Genomic DNA, 15,159 nt, shown 5'->3' with positions numbered 1-15,159 from the left:
ATACAATATACTTAAACCAAGGAAAAGAATCACATATGATAGAAATGCATGAAATTTCTCCATTTATTACAAGTATGGAAAGCAACCAAATTACAAAAAATAATAAAAGTTACAAAATGTGGGAAAAAAATGAAAAAAAAAATAGAGGATGAATTAAATGACGGGCTAACCCTCCCAAATGGCTGAAACAAAAATCTTGATCCAATGGACTTATGCTACAGGTTAGTTGTGGGCCACCCACGTCCAACTTAAGCTAGTGTGTCCTAAACTACTTATCAAAGCCATGTTCCCAAATTTACCTCTAAAATAGTTAAGAGAATAAAATCGAACTTGGTTTTGAACATTAGATGAACTAGTAATATAGGCCCTAAATTTTTTTTATAGAGAGTGCTGATGTCACAATTGATGAGAAAAGTGATGTTCCTTTTGGGTCATGAAATGAATTCACGGTGTAAAGATCTTGATGATGAGAATGACTTAGTTGACAATAGACCTAAAAGTAAAGACGAGATTAAGGATTCATGTTGAAGAAGATTCAAATGAACAGAGCAGACACAATAGAGTTAATCAACAGGGAACAGATGAGTTGATCATTGGTGACCCCATTATAGGTGTTCAGACTAAAAGAATGAATACTAACACCTACTCTCTTCTCTCAAAGATTGAACAAAAAACTATTAATGAAGCATGCAATGATGAGAGTTGGATGTAGGCCATGAATGAAAACTTGACCAAATAGAGATGAATCACACTTGGGATCTAGTCCCTAGGCCAGTTGACAAGAAAGTGATTGGAACCGAAATGGGTTTTTAGAAATAAACTCAACGAAGATAGTCAAGTTGTGAGAAAATAAACTCCATAAGATGGTCAGTTTTTTCAAATGCAGAGTGGCCACGATGGCATGATGTGATAAAAATAAGAGCACTAGTGGTGGTACATTCTACTTTGGGAGCAACTTGATGACTTGGCATGATAAGAAACAAGAATCAATTTATCTTTCAACTGTTGAGGTAGAGTACATTGCTGCTGCATCTTGTTATACATAAGTGTTGTGGATGAAGCAGATGTTGAAGGATATGAGTGTGGAAGTTGAGCAGGCAATGCCATTGTATTGTGACAATACGAGTGCAATCAACATTTTCAAAAAACGGGGTGATGCATTCAAGAACGAAGTACATTGCTATCCAATATTACTTTTTAATATACAAAGTTATGGAAAGTGAAGTTAGAATGGAATTTGTTCCCATAACAGAGCAGGTGACTGACATTTTCACTGAATTACTTCTCAAAAAGAGCAATTTGAGTTCCTCAGACAGATGCTAGGAGTGGTGGTTCTTCCCAAGCACTAGGGGCAGTGGGAAAAGGGGAGCAAGTTGCTTGATGTTGTTATCCCCATATTGGACTCAAGGAGAGTCCATTGGTGCCTCCCTTTGTACTAGTTGTCAAGGGAGAGAGAATTTCTCATCAGAGTTTTAAAGTGTGTTGGTGATGAGATGGTTGCCAACAACTCCAAAGGGGGAGATTGTTATTTTTTTACTTTGTTGGCAACCTTGGCCACGTGGTGGTGACGAAATGGCCAGTTTTGGTGACAATGCAGCATTCGGTCTTTCCAATGAGATGGCAGTGTTACATGATAAGTATGGAGTGGATTGACTCATCTATAATAGGGGTTTCCAAGTCATATCTGGAAAATTTGGCATATTTACTCTCGGAGGTATTTTGGTAGTGAAAATGATTTGTATGGAAGATGGTTCCTTCATGAAAAAGTTTGAGTGTATATCATTTTTTTCAACGCACTTGATTTTGTCCCGTTTTAATACTGTATGAAAAAGTTATGGCATCTGTAGGAAAACACTTATTTTTTGGCAGTTGGGGGTAATTTTAGCATTGAAGATGATTTTTCTGGAATATGAATACTCCATGAAACATTGCAAGAAAAATTCAATCTTTCCAATGCACTTAGTTTCGTCTCATTTCAATTTTGTATGAAGAAGTTGTGACATTTGAAAAGTTTAGGGACAATATGATATTTTTATGTAACTAAGTCAGACGATTGGGTCTTCTGGAAAGTTGTAGAACATCGAGTCATGGTTACAACGATTCTCATTTCGTCTCAATCCAAAGTTGTAAGAAGGAGTTATGCGTGTTTTCATGAAATGAGTCCGAAAATCCAAATCTGATTTTGGCCAAACTTCTCGGTGTAGGAGGGGTTTTAGAAAATAAAGTTTAGTTTTTAAGGACTTTTGTGCAAATATGAAGAATTCTAGCTACTGGGGTTTTTAGCATAAAAACAAATGGCAAAAGGGCTTAAAGGTTATTATGAGAAGTTGTTTGATCCCAGATCAAGGGTAGTGGCTAGGCCATGTAGCCCTGGTGCCCATCTAAGGGCTAATGAAGAATTGGCGTTGATAAAGACGCTGTTGATGCTCCTGCGAGGCCTCTAAGTGGTTATCTATCGTGTGTGGTGTGTTAGCACTACACCAGATCATTGTTACACTTTGGTCTATGGAGTGCATACATATACTAGTGCTAAAGATGCCTTTTCCTATGATATAGTTAGATCTAACTAACTAGAGGCTGATCTAATGGCCTTTATCGAGTTCACCTTTATTAAAGTAAGCAGATAGCCTTCCGGAGATTGCATTGATGCGGCCAATCAGAGATCGACAGCTAGTTCAGCACTGACGCAGGTGCTGATAGCTTGCGTCTTTGTGCGTCAGCCAAGATCCCATATCCATGGGTTAAGAGTTGTCGCATGATGCATTGAAGAGGTAGATGACATGGAGAGATCTTTGTGAGCACTGAGCTTGCCAGTGAACACTTGAAGGACCAAGATTCTTTTGTGAGGTCAAGTTAGAGATTCCAGTGATCAATTGAGGTTCCCAAATCTTCACAGACAACCGATTGTGAGATTCTCTAACCTTAGACTTGATTTACATTTGTTGCCTAGTACATTGAATGCATGCTAGCTGTAGTAGCTAATGTATACATGTTAGACAGAGCTTGACTACATTGTGCATAAGCCCCAATTATTTGTATTTTGTACTGGGTGCTTAGTGAGTGCTAAGCATTGGGAGTGGATGCTACAAGTGGTACTAGCACTGCATGTGCCATCTTAGTTTTGGGTTGAGAAATCTGGGTGTGGATGCTCCCAATTGTAGGTGTAGTTAAAGTAGTGTATTGAATATGTACGAAACTTTTACAGACACTACTTCGGGGACGTGAGCATCTTGCCAAACTTCATAAAAATCCCTGCATTGTGGATATGCCTATTTGTTTGCATTGTATATTGTTTTTTTTTTTTTGGTGGAAAGAAAATTTACTGATGGAAATAACCATGTGTACAGCCAATAGCCTCATTTACACAAAGGTCCTGAAGCCATGGAGTGGTAATCGACCAGTCTGTCCTACACATGATTGTATATTGTTGAAGTGCATGGAATGTGGAATGAGTGTGCATACTTGAAAGTGTCTATGAGAGGCTGAAAATGCATACGATTGTGTGCGAACAGGGACATGTACTACATAGTTTGCCAAGTCAGTATTCGAGACAATTTAAGGGATCGAAATTAGACTCACTGATTCACTCCTTATGAGTGACTGCGGGTTACAACATTTTCCTCCTTAAATTTTGGAGAAAGAACCCTATTGATCTAATGTAGGGTATGCCCAACCCATGGGCCAATGAGAAAGCACACAAAAACATCTACGACACATATAGAATAGGGGTAGTGTGGTCTTTTTGCACCCACACGGCCACACCAGTATGAATGTTTCTTGTGCCAAACCAAGAGGGTTCTTCTTCCTTTAAATTTCTTACGAAAATTTCTTATCAAGTGGATATGGCCGTATGGATAATTTTAATAATTAATTTTAAAATAAGTCAAGTGTTGCACTCTTTTTTTTTTTTTGTTTTTGCGAAGTGTTGCATTTTTTTTTTCTTTTTTGCAACCAAAGTGTTGCACCCATAAGGATAGAAACAACACAAACCCACTCGAGCGTTGGGAACGGTAGTGGCGGGATTCCCCGTTCATTTGTAAATAGGGTTTCAGAGTTCACAAAAAATAATTTAATCAGATCTGTAAGACCTTTCGTCTTCATTTCCACCCTCTTTAGTCGATTGAGCAGTTGTACTCTAGGTAAAAATTTCTACCCTTAGAATTCTCAAATGAAAATCTGAATTTCCGTGCAATTTCATTTTTATACTCTTTGGGGACACTGAACCTTCTATTTTAGAGTGAGTTATTGTGCCCAAATTCTAGGTAAGAGATTTCTACTTCAGAATTCTCAGGGAACATATCATTGTTTCTGAATCATATTTTTTCAAATAGAAATCTGGATTTCCTAGTCTTGGCAGTTTCCCCCGTCTCCCTTTTTTTATTTTTTGGGTCATTCTGGAATCCTTGTTCTATTGGATAATCGATAGAAACTTACTTTGCCGGACCGAATCTCTGCTTACTTTGTGATTGCAACATTTGATTTCCCTAATATTAAGAGGAAGAGAAAGATGAAGATTTATGCTTTTGATTTTGAAAATTTTTATGAGAATATCATCTTCAACATCCTCAAGAGACTAGAAACTGATACTTTGTTCAATTTAAGGGTGGTATTCAAGCAATGGTATAACCTGATATTTGATCCTTATTTTGCTAATTTCAACCTCTCTTGTGCGGTACCTGATAATATGATCCAATCCCCAGTGTCTGGTAGAATGGATTTTATGAGATACTCACTCTTGGTTCTAATGAATGGAGACATGTCAATTTGCCTCAAGTTTCTGTGAAATATAATGGAATACCCATATCTATTAACAATTTTTTGCACTCTGATGAAACTGGTCATAAGATTGCACTCCCGTATTACACTGCAAGATATGGTTACATAATGGATTTAGAAGGGGTTTTATCTTTTGTGGGAGCTTATAGAGATCATGCTGAAGTATGGATTCTGGAGGACTTTTATAAGAAAGATTTTTGGACTAGACGACACTGCATCAAGCTTCAATTGAAAGCTTCGGTGATAGGCATTACTACCCTTTTGGTAGCCTTGGAAATGGTAAAGTACTATTATTTGTAGACAGTTTTCTGGACTTTGATTCCTGTTATGTAGTTGATGTGGGCCTGCAGCAGGTAAAGCAGATACCAATACCATTTGTCAAGACTAAAAGATGTCATTGTATTCCACACTTAAGCAGCCTCATTTCATGCTGTTCATTACAGAAGGCCATTTTGTAATTTCCTCCGCGATGATGCTTGCCAAGGTTGAAAGGTTTGGTCATAAGAACTGCCTCCAGTTTTTCTCAGGATCTTCTAAAAGGTACATTACCTAGGTTTTTTTTTTTTATTTTTATTTTAAATTTTAAATTTTTTGTATTAAAAGGGGATGAGACAGGCAACTACTAATTTTGGATATCCTTTAGCTTTTCTATTACAATTGGATGAGACAGGTAACTACAAATTTTGAATACCCTTTAGCTTGAAAATGATGGTTTTCACTTGAAAGTATAGTATTGAGGCCTCCCATATATGATATGACTTATTAGCTTTATTTGTGCTTGTATTTTGTCACTTCGAAGTTGTTTTTAAGGTTGTGCGTAAATATGATTTTGCAAGTGAATCTTTTAGTTATGTCATTATATGATGAATAGATGATTTGTAAGTTGTTTTTCTATGAATGTTGAATTTTTTTTCCCCAAGAAAAGGTAAATGTGGTACGTGTCTAAGAAACTTGAAAAAAAAGAAGAAAAAAAGACCTTCCATGGGTGTAGTGTTTTAATTTTTAGGATTGTGATTGATGATTACAAATGTGGTATGTGTGCCTTGTTGGAATCCTGATACCACTTGTTGTAATAGAAACGACCAGGATCGATATTTGTGATTTCAGGGAGCAAGAGAAAATGATAGTAAAAGAAACACATAGAAAGCACACACACAAAAGGGATAAAGTTTTACGTGGTTCGGCTTTTGGCCCATGTCCATGGGCGAAGACAAGAACAAAAATTCACTATGATGTGAACAACATACAAATGGTGATAACACACTCTCTCAATACCCAATACCCAAATAGACTTACTGCTCTCGACAAAATATCTCTCCCTGAATTCTTGCTCACAGGAACAACCAAGACCAGAAACAAAAGATACTACAAATGAGTACAGGGGGCTATCCTTCCTCCTCCTGTTCTCCTGAACCCATTGTGTTTGGATGTCCAGAAAGAGCCTCTAGCTCTCTCTATTTGTAGGAGAATCCGTTAGTTGTTTAGCACGTTTAATGTGCCGTGTTCAGTACCGTAGCCGCCTGGGCCTCCCCCTTTTTCAATATGGTAGGTGGAGGGCCGTGCCGGCCATGGCCGATGCCCCCTATCTTTTTATTTCTTTTCCTTCGATTAAATGCACTGCAGTGCATGAATAGTGTGAGTTGAGGTTTTGTCTTCTTCTCAATTAAGAGGATGAAGACATTGTCTTCATCTTGACTTATGGGCTGCCTACCCATATGGTGGGGCCCATATCAATAATCTCCATTTCACCGTCATATGGGAAAATTTCAAAACACCACCATACAAGTCTTCTCCACACTAGCCCCCAACGGGGCTCTCAAGTGCTACGAACGCTAGCATAAGGAGCTTCTCCTCTTGAATTAGTCCACCAAGCAGTCTCAGAATCTGCAATAGCCTCTTGACATGTGAAAGGCTCATGAACATCAAAATTCCTTGTCATAGTACTGCCCTGCAACAAATAAAGGCCATTCTTCCTCTTTCCTTGCATCGCAACAAAAGCACTTTTCAAAACTTTTAAGATTCCACCTTGAGCAGAATACTTAAGGTCATTAAAGTCAAGTGTACCCAAATAAATCAAATTCTTCTTCAACTCTGGAACATGTCAGACGTTGGTTACAGTCCTAGTAACACCATCATGCATCTTAATTCGGATTGTACCTATTCCCACAATCTTATACGGTATATTATTACCCAGTAAGACACTATCACCATTCAAAACTTGATAGGTGGCAAACCAATCCCTATTGGGACATATATGATAAGAACACCTTGAATCAAGAACCCACTCTTTTTCAAAGTGCAAATTTCCTACGGTAGCCGAAAGGACATCCCCGGCGTCTTCCACAATTCAAGAAACATCAAAAGAATCATTAGTGAATTTATCCCTTTGCTTATTTTTTAATTTTGGACAATTCCTCTTAATGTGCCCCTTTAATGTAGGACTAGGGTAAAGGCAAGGTTTTAAAACTCGATCTCGCCAGCCTTCTCGCTATCCCAAAAAAATGAGATCTCGCAGAAACCTTGTATTTTTTGGGCGGTCGACTCGCTGGTAGATCTCGGTGGGCATATGGCCTTTGTAGGCTCTGAAACTATGTATTTACCCTATTTTAGCCATTCTAAACACAATGAAAAGATCAGATTTGCAAAAAACAAACTCAAAATGGTACTTTGACAATGTACCCTATGTAAGTATGCGGCGATTCTTGAACACTTCATCTAGTATGATATATTCATCAATCCACCTTCCACAATCACCATTTTGACACAACTTAATCATTAGAATATATAAAAGCCATAATTTCTAATTGCTATTGCTGATTGATGAATCACATACATTCAAGTAACAACTAACAACTAACAAGTAACAATGTAACAATGTAACATAACAAGTAACAACTAACAAGTAACAACATTGCAAGTAAACATAAAGCCATAATTACATAACATCTCCATCCTAGAAACTAAGACTCATAGTACTGAAATGAGTGACGGGCCATATCATCATAGCCTCCATGTTGTTGTTGCTGGTGTAGAAGTATGTTTTGCTCTGATTGAATCACAAAGGCTGGCCATGTCGTAGTTTGACGGAAGTAACACTCAAAGTCAGCCATAGCAGCCCTATAAACATTATCACTAACAAACTGGAGGTACCCAGTCCTTGGGTAAATATCTCTGAAACTAAATAAGCTCGAACGCGATCCATAGCTGCTGCTTGGTGCTTGACGGACAGGAATCACCATGTATGGCTGGGCTGGGGCTAGGGCTGAGGCTGGGGCTAGGGCTGGGGCTGGGGCTGGGGCTGAGGCTTTAGAGCCCCGAAGATGCTATCTACAAAACTTGACCCAATCTGGGAGTGTGAGTCATCTGACTGACCCCTATACTCAGTGGCAGAGGGGTAAGAGCTGGCCTGTGGCTATGGGTATCGAAATTGGCCAAATCGACTATAATGGCTGTAGTCTGAACTGGTTGTCCATGTGCCGTATATAGCTGAAGGTGCATCCAATGGCTCCCCAAGAATACAAGTACCAGTACCAGTACCACTCTCTATGCTTAAGATTCCTAGTGTGTCCGTTAAGCTCCAAATAGAGATGTCTATGAAGCCCACACTATCCTGCTCCTCTCCACCATCTAAGAATCGACGTGAGCCTCTCCTGTAGGGTGTGGGTGCAGGTGAACGTGCACCATGGTCCATGTCCTGTGTGGCATGAGTGAACTGAGTCTCTCCTGTGAATCGCATCTGTTCTTGCTCTGGTTCAGTGTAATGGTATCTCTTGCGTAACCCCTATCACCACCATCATTACCACCATCATCATCATCATCAGTAGCTTGGGTTTCGAAAGGCCTGGGTATCTGTGAAAGCACACGGCCCTCTTGAGACATATACTCATCCACGTCTGTACCCATCTGACTAGCTACCACGGGGTCGGGCCTACCCTTAGGCTTCACCCATTGGTATAAGGGATCATCCTCCTCATCTGAGTCTTCTTGGAAAATGTTAGCGAGTTCAATTGGCTCACTGCTACCCTCTTGGCCTCAACGCTGCATCTTCAATCCCATGTTGTAATGCACAAACACCAATTGCTGTAGCTTTTCATGACCCTGTCGGTTCCGCCTCTTGGAGTGGATCAGTGAGAATGTACTCTAGTTACGCTCACATCCAGATGCAGAACAAGTTTGGGAGGGCACCTTGATTGCTATCTTCCTCAAGTTAGGTGCTTCTTTTCCATATAGGACCCACCATTCACCAGGGTAGTAGTTTGTCTCCCAGCCACTGCTGTTGCCCTACCGAAACTCCCATTAGCATCCCTGAATTCCTTCATCTACACATATTTTAAACATTGAATACAAGTTAGTACACAATACAGTATGTACTTCAACATTTGGGAAGCTATAACCTATAAGTCTATATATATCTTAAACATTAACCCACCTCAATGTTGCATGCTGCCTCTAGATTAGCTTTAGGGACCAACTTTGCCACCACAAGCTCCACTGCTTCTATCAATTCATCATCCATTCCTAGATCGATTGTACTTGTAGTGGAACTTAGGATTGAGATAATACGCTGCAAATTCTATAAGTAACTTGTCATTAACTGTAATGTGTAAAGTAAGTCTTTAATAGTTAAGTTTATAAACTCACCAGCTTTATGCAGTGGATGCATCAAATGTTTCTCCCATCTCTCCTCAATAATTTTGACGTAGGATTTTGCACCCCTAGGGATAGATGCTCTCACCTTGTCCTTCATTTTCTCCATTGTAGCATACACATATGGTAAGGTAGGCTGCTTCTCTGAGTCTAACAACCTTAAGACAGTTACTATTGGGCCAAATATAAGAAGAACCTTCTTCACATCTTGCCAAAATCTTTCACTAGAGATGGTGGTAACTGCTGCGATACCACCTAGCGAACCCGATTCCCTCTATTCAAACCACTCTTTACGGGCAAACATGGATCTCAAACCAACCATCTTATCTTGAAAGCTCTTCAGTGCAATGTAGTTGGTTGCAAATCGGGTCATATCTGCCCTTGCCAAGTCTCCACCGCATTTTTCCTCAACAAAGCGAGAGTAAATCCATGGTTGTAAACAAATGTGGTCACTTGTCTTGCCCGTTCAACCACACCTGCTACCAAAGACTTCTTCACCATTTCTTTAAGCATTAAGTCAACCAACCTTAAGACAGTTACTATTGGGCCAAATATAAGAAGAACCTTCTTCACATCTTGCCAAAATCTTTCATTAGAGATGGTGGTCTATGCTGCAATACCACCTAGCAAACCCAATTCCCTCCATTCAAACCACTCTTTACGGGCAAACGTGGATCTCAAACCAACCATCTTATCTTGAAAGCTCTTCAGTGCAATGTAGTTGGTTGCAAATCGGGTCATACCTGCCCTTACCAAGTCTCCACCGCATTTTTCCCTCAACAAAGATAGAAATCCATGGTTGTAAACAAATGTGGTCACTTGTCTTGCCCGTTCAACCATACCTGCTACCAAAGACTTCTTTGCATTTCTTTAAGCATTAAGTCAACGGAGTGGGCAGCACATGGTGTCCAAAAAAGGTGGATGTTTTTGCTCTTCTTATTTATTAGTCTCTCACTTGCTTTCTTGAAGTTGCTCTCATTGTCTGTGACAACCTGAACAATATTCTCAGGCCCCACCTCTGTGACAACATCCTTTAACAACTTGTATAAGTACATTGCATTCTTCTTCTCTTTGGATGCATCAACAGACTTTAAGAATACAGTCTTCCCATCACAATACACCATGAAATTGATGATGGACTGTCTAGTTGGTCCAGTCCAACCATCACACATCATAGTAACTCAATATCGTGCCCACTGTGTCTTCAAGCTAGTAATGTATTCATCTAACTCCTTCTGTTGAGGCAAATAAACATTCATCATCTCATAAGGAGTGGGCCCTTTTGTTCTTGGACCAGCCCTTCCTGCAGTGTCAATCATGGCCCGGTACTATGTCCTTTGTGCAGCATTAGTTGGGATGCTATTATAGAAATTTTTTTTTGACATTGCATTCCCAAGTTGTTTCCATGTATCCCAAGCTTGCTTTATGGTTCTTTGATATGTATCCTACTGTCTAAATAACAAAGGATCTTGCCTCTCACCGAGATCTCTTTGGGGTGATGATGGGGATGTGATAGCCCTCACACTTTGAGCTCTCCTTAGAGGCACATCCACATTCCTTTGCTTCTTGTTCATTCTTCCCTCTGTGGGAGGCACATCTGATGTAGCTGCTCTAGAACCAGAGCCACCTGTTCCTTTTTTCATCTCTACCCACCTAACATTTTCTATTTGATGAGAGACCAAACTCGCTGCCTCAACTTTTTTGCAAAACTCTCCATTCTGCCCTTGACATACCTGATTGTGGGTTGTAATCACTATCAAAGTCATCAGAGTCAACATCCACTGTTGTTGGGTGAGGATGCCTCTCTAAGACTGCCTTATTGAATTCTTGGTCCAATCTTTGTTTCTTTGTCTTCTTTGTCATTCCACCTCTTAGATTACGTTGTACATCTTTTATAACTTCTTATGGTGCTTGGGGGCATTTGGCAATATCCTTATGCCCCCCAACCAAATGCTGCTTCAACTTAGTAGCACCTCCAGAATTTATCATCTTCTAACAATACCTACTCCTTGACTTTTTCTTATCATCGGACATAGAATCCCCATGTAACCATGCAATATCAGCACCATGAGAAGTAGACATTGTTCTCCAACTTCAAGTCTTCAACATTATTACATAAAAGTGTTTGTGCATGAATTAGTAAATAGTAAGTTAGTAACTATTCAACATAAACACTATATTGTAAAGAATGCATGCATTAAGAGCTACTCAATAACTTGTAGCTATTACTTATTAATCCCCTATTTTTTATAATTTTTTTTTGTAATTTTAAATCATATTTTTTTATTAATAATAAATCAAAGTTCATAATAAAGTATACTAGAATGCAACTAATAACACCATTTTCATTTCAAAATATACAAATAATATTTACACAACATTAGAGTAATTTTCCATCGAAAACAGAAATTTTATTTATAAATTTTTGATTTTTCTGTAATTATTTAACATATATTATATATTTCAGAAAATTAATTAATTAATTTATTGGCTAAAAAAAAAAAAATTGGCCACCATGAGGCTGTGGATCAGCCTTTAGTGACCAATATATAAAAAAATGAGTACCAAACATGTTACATAAATCATATTTTTCCAATTTTTTTTTTCCAACAAAAGCATTTATTGTAACAGAAAAATAAAAGAATTAATTTAAAAACTGAAAATTAATTTTTCTTCCATGAATGTATAGATCATCCTTAGTATCATGACATATAAAAAACCAATGGTAAGAAACAAGATTTGATGATGTTACTTTGAAAAAAATGGATTTGGGAAGAAGTTTTTACCTTAGAGTGTTCTTGAGGGGAAAAGCCATCACCAATCTTGAATATCTTTGCTTCAATGCAACTAAGAGTGAAGATCTCCAAGAAAGAATAGATGTTCCATAGATTTTGTGTATTTTTTCTCTCAAAAATAGGTCCCAGAGACAAAACCAGGTGAAACCTGGCGAAACCAGCGAGATATCTCGCCTCTTGGGGTCGAAATCATGTATATATAGTGTGGCCCAAACCAGAAAATGGATCGAAACTGGTCAAGTCGAGATTTCGAAATCTCGCTCGAGATTTGGTTGTTTTTTTGCCTCGCCAGTTGGTCTATCTCGCCTTTTCGAAATAACGAGATCTCGCCGAGTTCTTGAACCATGGGTAGGGGTCTAACCAAGTCTCAATCTGCAGGAACTTTTAAACCAAAGAACAACCATAAACCAGCCCTAAACACTTGCACAGAAAATCAGATTATAGAAGATAGCAGACTAAACAAGATCAGGCTATCGACCTAAAATCAGTAGAGGTTCTTAGAACAGATCAATATAGCTGATAACAGGGACTGATAAGTAATTTAAATAGGTTCAAATCAACTGTAAACACTGAACCATTGGTCAAAGAAACCATAGGAATTAAATCAGACCTATTGGCATATGTTCTGGACAACACAGGTTACTAAAAGACGAAAATAAGGAGATTTTTATTAACTCCAATATGGCTGGTCGATCCTTGCCCAGGTGGGGAGGACTGATCGACCCAGAACTATGGGCCAAAACAAGGACTTAAACTGTAACAGATAGCAGAGGTCGATTATGAGTTATGCAGGAATTTCTGGGCAGAATTTAAGAAAGTAAATACCCGGTTTGTTTAGCAGTAGTAGAACCTTGAGAATAAAGCTTGAAAAAAGATAAGACCTGTAGAAACCCTCCTGGACTTCACGCCGCAAGGAGTCGCTTGGATCAAACACCAAATCCTTCTTCTTTGATCAAACACAAAGAAACACTCCAGAGGAGAAAACGTAGCAGCATATTTTTGGTTCATAAAATTCGTGGCTTTACTAAAGCTCTCCTTTATTTATAATAATGATGGGGGGTTTACAACATAGAAACTAAGTTTAGTTTCCAAAACTGAAATAGGAAACTAAATAAAAAACAACTCATCTAGTTTCCAATTCTAAAAATAGAAACTCAGAAAATACAATTACTGAAATTAGAAACTAACTTTTGACTGAATTTATAAACTAATTAACCCTATCAAAGCCCAACTAAAAAGGAAACTAATGAAAAAAGAAAAATAACTAGTAATCCCGTACTCAATCTTAGAGCCCTTCTTTTAGACCCATAAAAGTGGCCCAATACACTCCGAACCACATGGACTGAAGGTCCAACACATATATATCCCAACCCTAGGCTTATTCCTAATAGAACAAGCATATTTTGGTTATTATTCTGCATCACTCTTCTTGTGACAATATTAGCATTCAATATCTTGATTAGATTTGAATTGACCTTTACTTTCAAAACCTCTTCCCTTTTGCACAACTAGGCCTTCATCCTGTTCATATTTATTATTTTCAGACACCCTTTTCCTCAACTCCTGAGAGTTTAATGAAGATTTACATCTTCATACTAATGGTGTCTTTTCCATAGAGCATGATATTAACAAAATGCTCATAGGAAGAAGGTAATGAACACAATAGAATAAGAGCTTGATCTTCTTCTTCAATTTTAACATCGATATTCTTTATATCCATAATTATTCTATTGAATTCATCAATATGTTCTTTAATGGGCATACCTTCCCTCATCTGAAGAGTGTAGAGCCTCTGTTTCAGGTATAACCTATTGGTGAGAGACTTTGTCATGTGCTTGCTTTCAAGCTTTAACCATGACTTAGGCTCCATGTCTTCCTCAACAACTTCACACAACACTTTGTCAGCAAAACTAAGGTGAATCGCACTGCGCGCCTTTTCGTCGATCTTTTCTTTGTCTTCATTGGACATTGTTGTTGGCAACTTGTCCTTCTCCTCAAGTGCCTTTTGTAGGTCTTGTTGGATCAACAAGGGCACACATTTTAATGCGCTAAAGACTGAAGCTGATTTTACCATCAAATTTCTCGATCTCGAATTTCGCTGCCATCTTAGAAACTCCACCTGAAACACTAATCAACTCTGATACTAATTGTTAGAATCCTGATATCAGTTGTTGTAAAGGAAACGACCAGGATCGATATTTTTGGTTTTAAGGAGTAAGAGAAAAAGATAGTAAAAGAAGCAAATAGAAAGCATACACACAAAAGAGAGAAAGTTTTACGTGGTTCGGCTTTTGGCCTATGTCCACGGGCAAAGACATGAACACAAATTCACTATGATGCATAGTTATTAAGGCGCTGGTAAGGCGCTAGTAAGGTGCTGATGCAGTCCAAAGCCCGTAAGGCGGCAGCATGCATTAGAGGTATCACGTAAGGCGACTGCATCATGAGATAAGGCGCTATAAGGTGACGCCTTATACACAAAGTGTGTGCCTTACGAATATTTTAGAATTTAATACTTTTTTAAAACTACTTTAGATAGATTCCAAATATCGATTTTTGGTTGGTAGGTGTATGGTCTTGAATGCACTTGAGATGCATGGGATCAGCTTCTAACAACTAAAGTACTCCACCAAAAAGACCAAAACATGATTCTCACAAAGGGTTTGGACTTTTGAGTCAAACGTTTTGAGAAGGAAGAACCAGGCGACCAATCGTACCCCCCATGAACTCCTTCGATCTTGCTCCGGCTTCTTTTTTCTTCTTCGACAGCAGTGAGGTTACTCCGGCGAACAATCGTACCCCCTCTACAGGTACTTTTTGGTTTTTTTTTCTCTCATCTTATTTCTTGTTCATGCTATGGTGAGTGTTTTTCTTTCTTTCTTTTTTTTTTCTTCTTCTTTCTTCTCGCTTCTTTCTTCTTCTTCTGATACAGTACCTTTTT

At 38.5% G+C, this 15,159-nt stretch overlaps 1 long non-coding RNA gene across 5 annotated transcripts in view; it reads left to right on the top strand.

The window, feature by feature from the left end:
* Positions 1-3,985: 3,985 nt before the first annotated feature.
* The window catches only part of LOC122059896, a 15,657-nt gene continuing 4,483 nt past the window's right edge, over positions 3,986-15,159 (top strand). Inside the window, exons 1-2 of one of the 5 annotated variants that reach the window (XR_006134143.1) lie at positions 3,986-4,139; positions 4,846-5,316. This is a non-coding gene — a long non-coding RNA (uncharacterized LOC122059896). Of the gene's footprint in view, positions 5,317-15,159 lie in introns of all 5 variants that reach the window. The other 4 variants (XR_006134144.1, XR_006134141.1, XR_006134142.1 and 1 more) reach the window with 4 other exon arrangements.

The sequence above is a fragment of the Macadamia integrifolia genome, chromosome 13, assembly GCF_013358625.1.
Source record: "Macadamia integrifolia cultivar HAES 741 chromosome 13, SCU_Mint_v3, whole genome shotgun sequence".
In the NCBI taxonomy this organism is placed as follows: domain Eukaryota; kingdom Viridiplantae; phylum Streptophyta; class Magnoliopsida; order Proteales; family Proteaceae; genus Macadamia; species Macadamia integrifolia.
The sequence above is the reverse complement of the archived record's forward strand: the minus strand, read 5'-3'. Positions and strand labels throughout refer to the sequence as shown.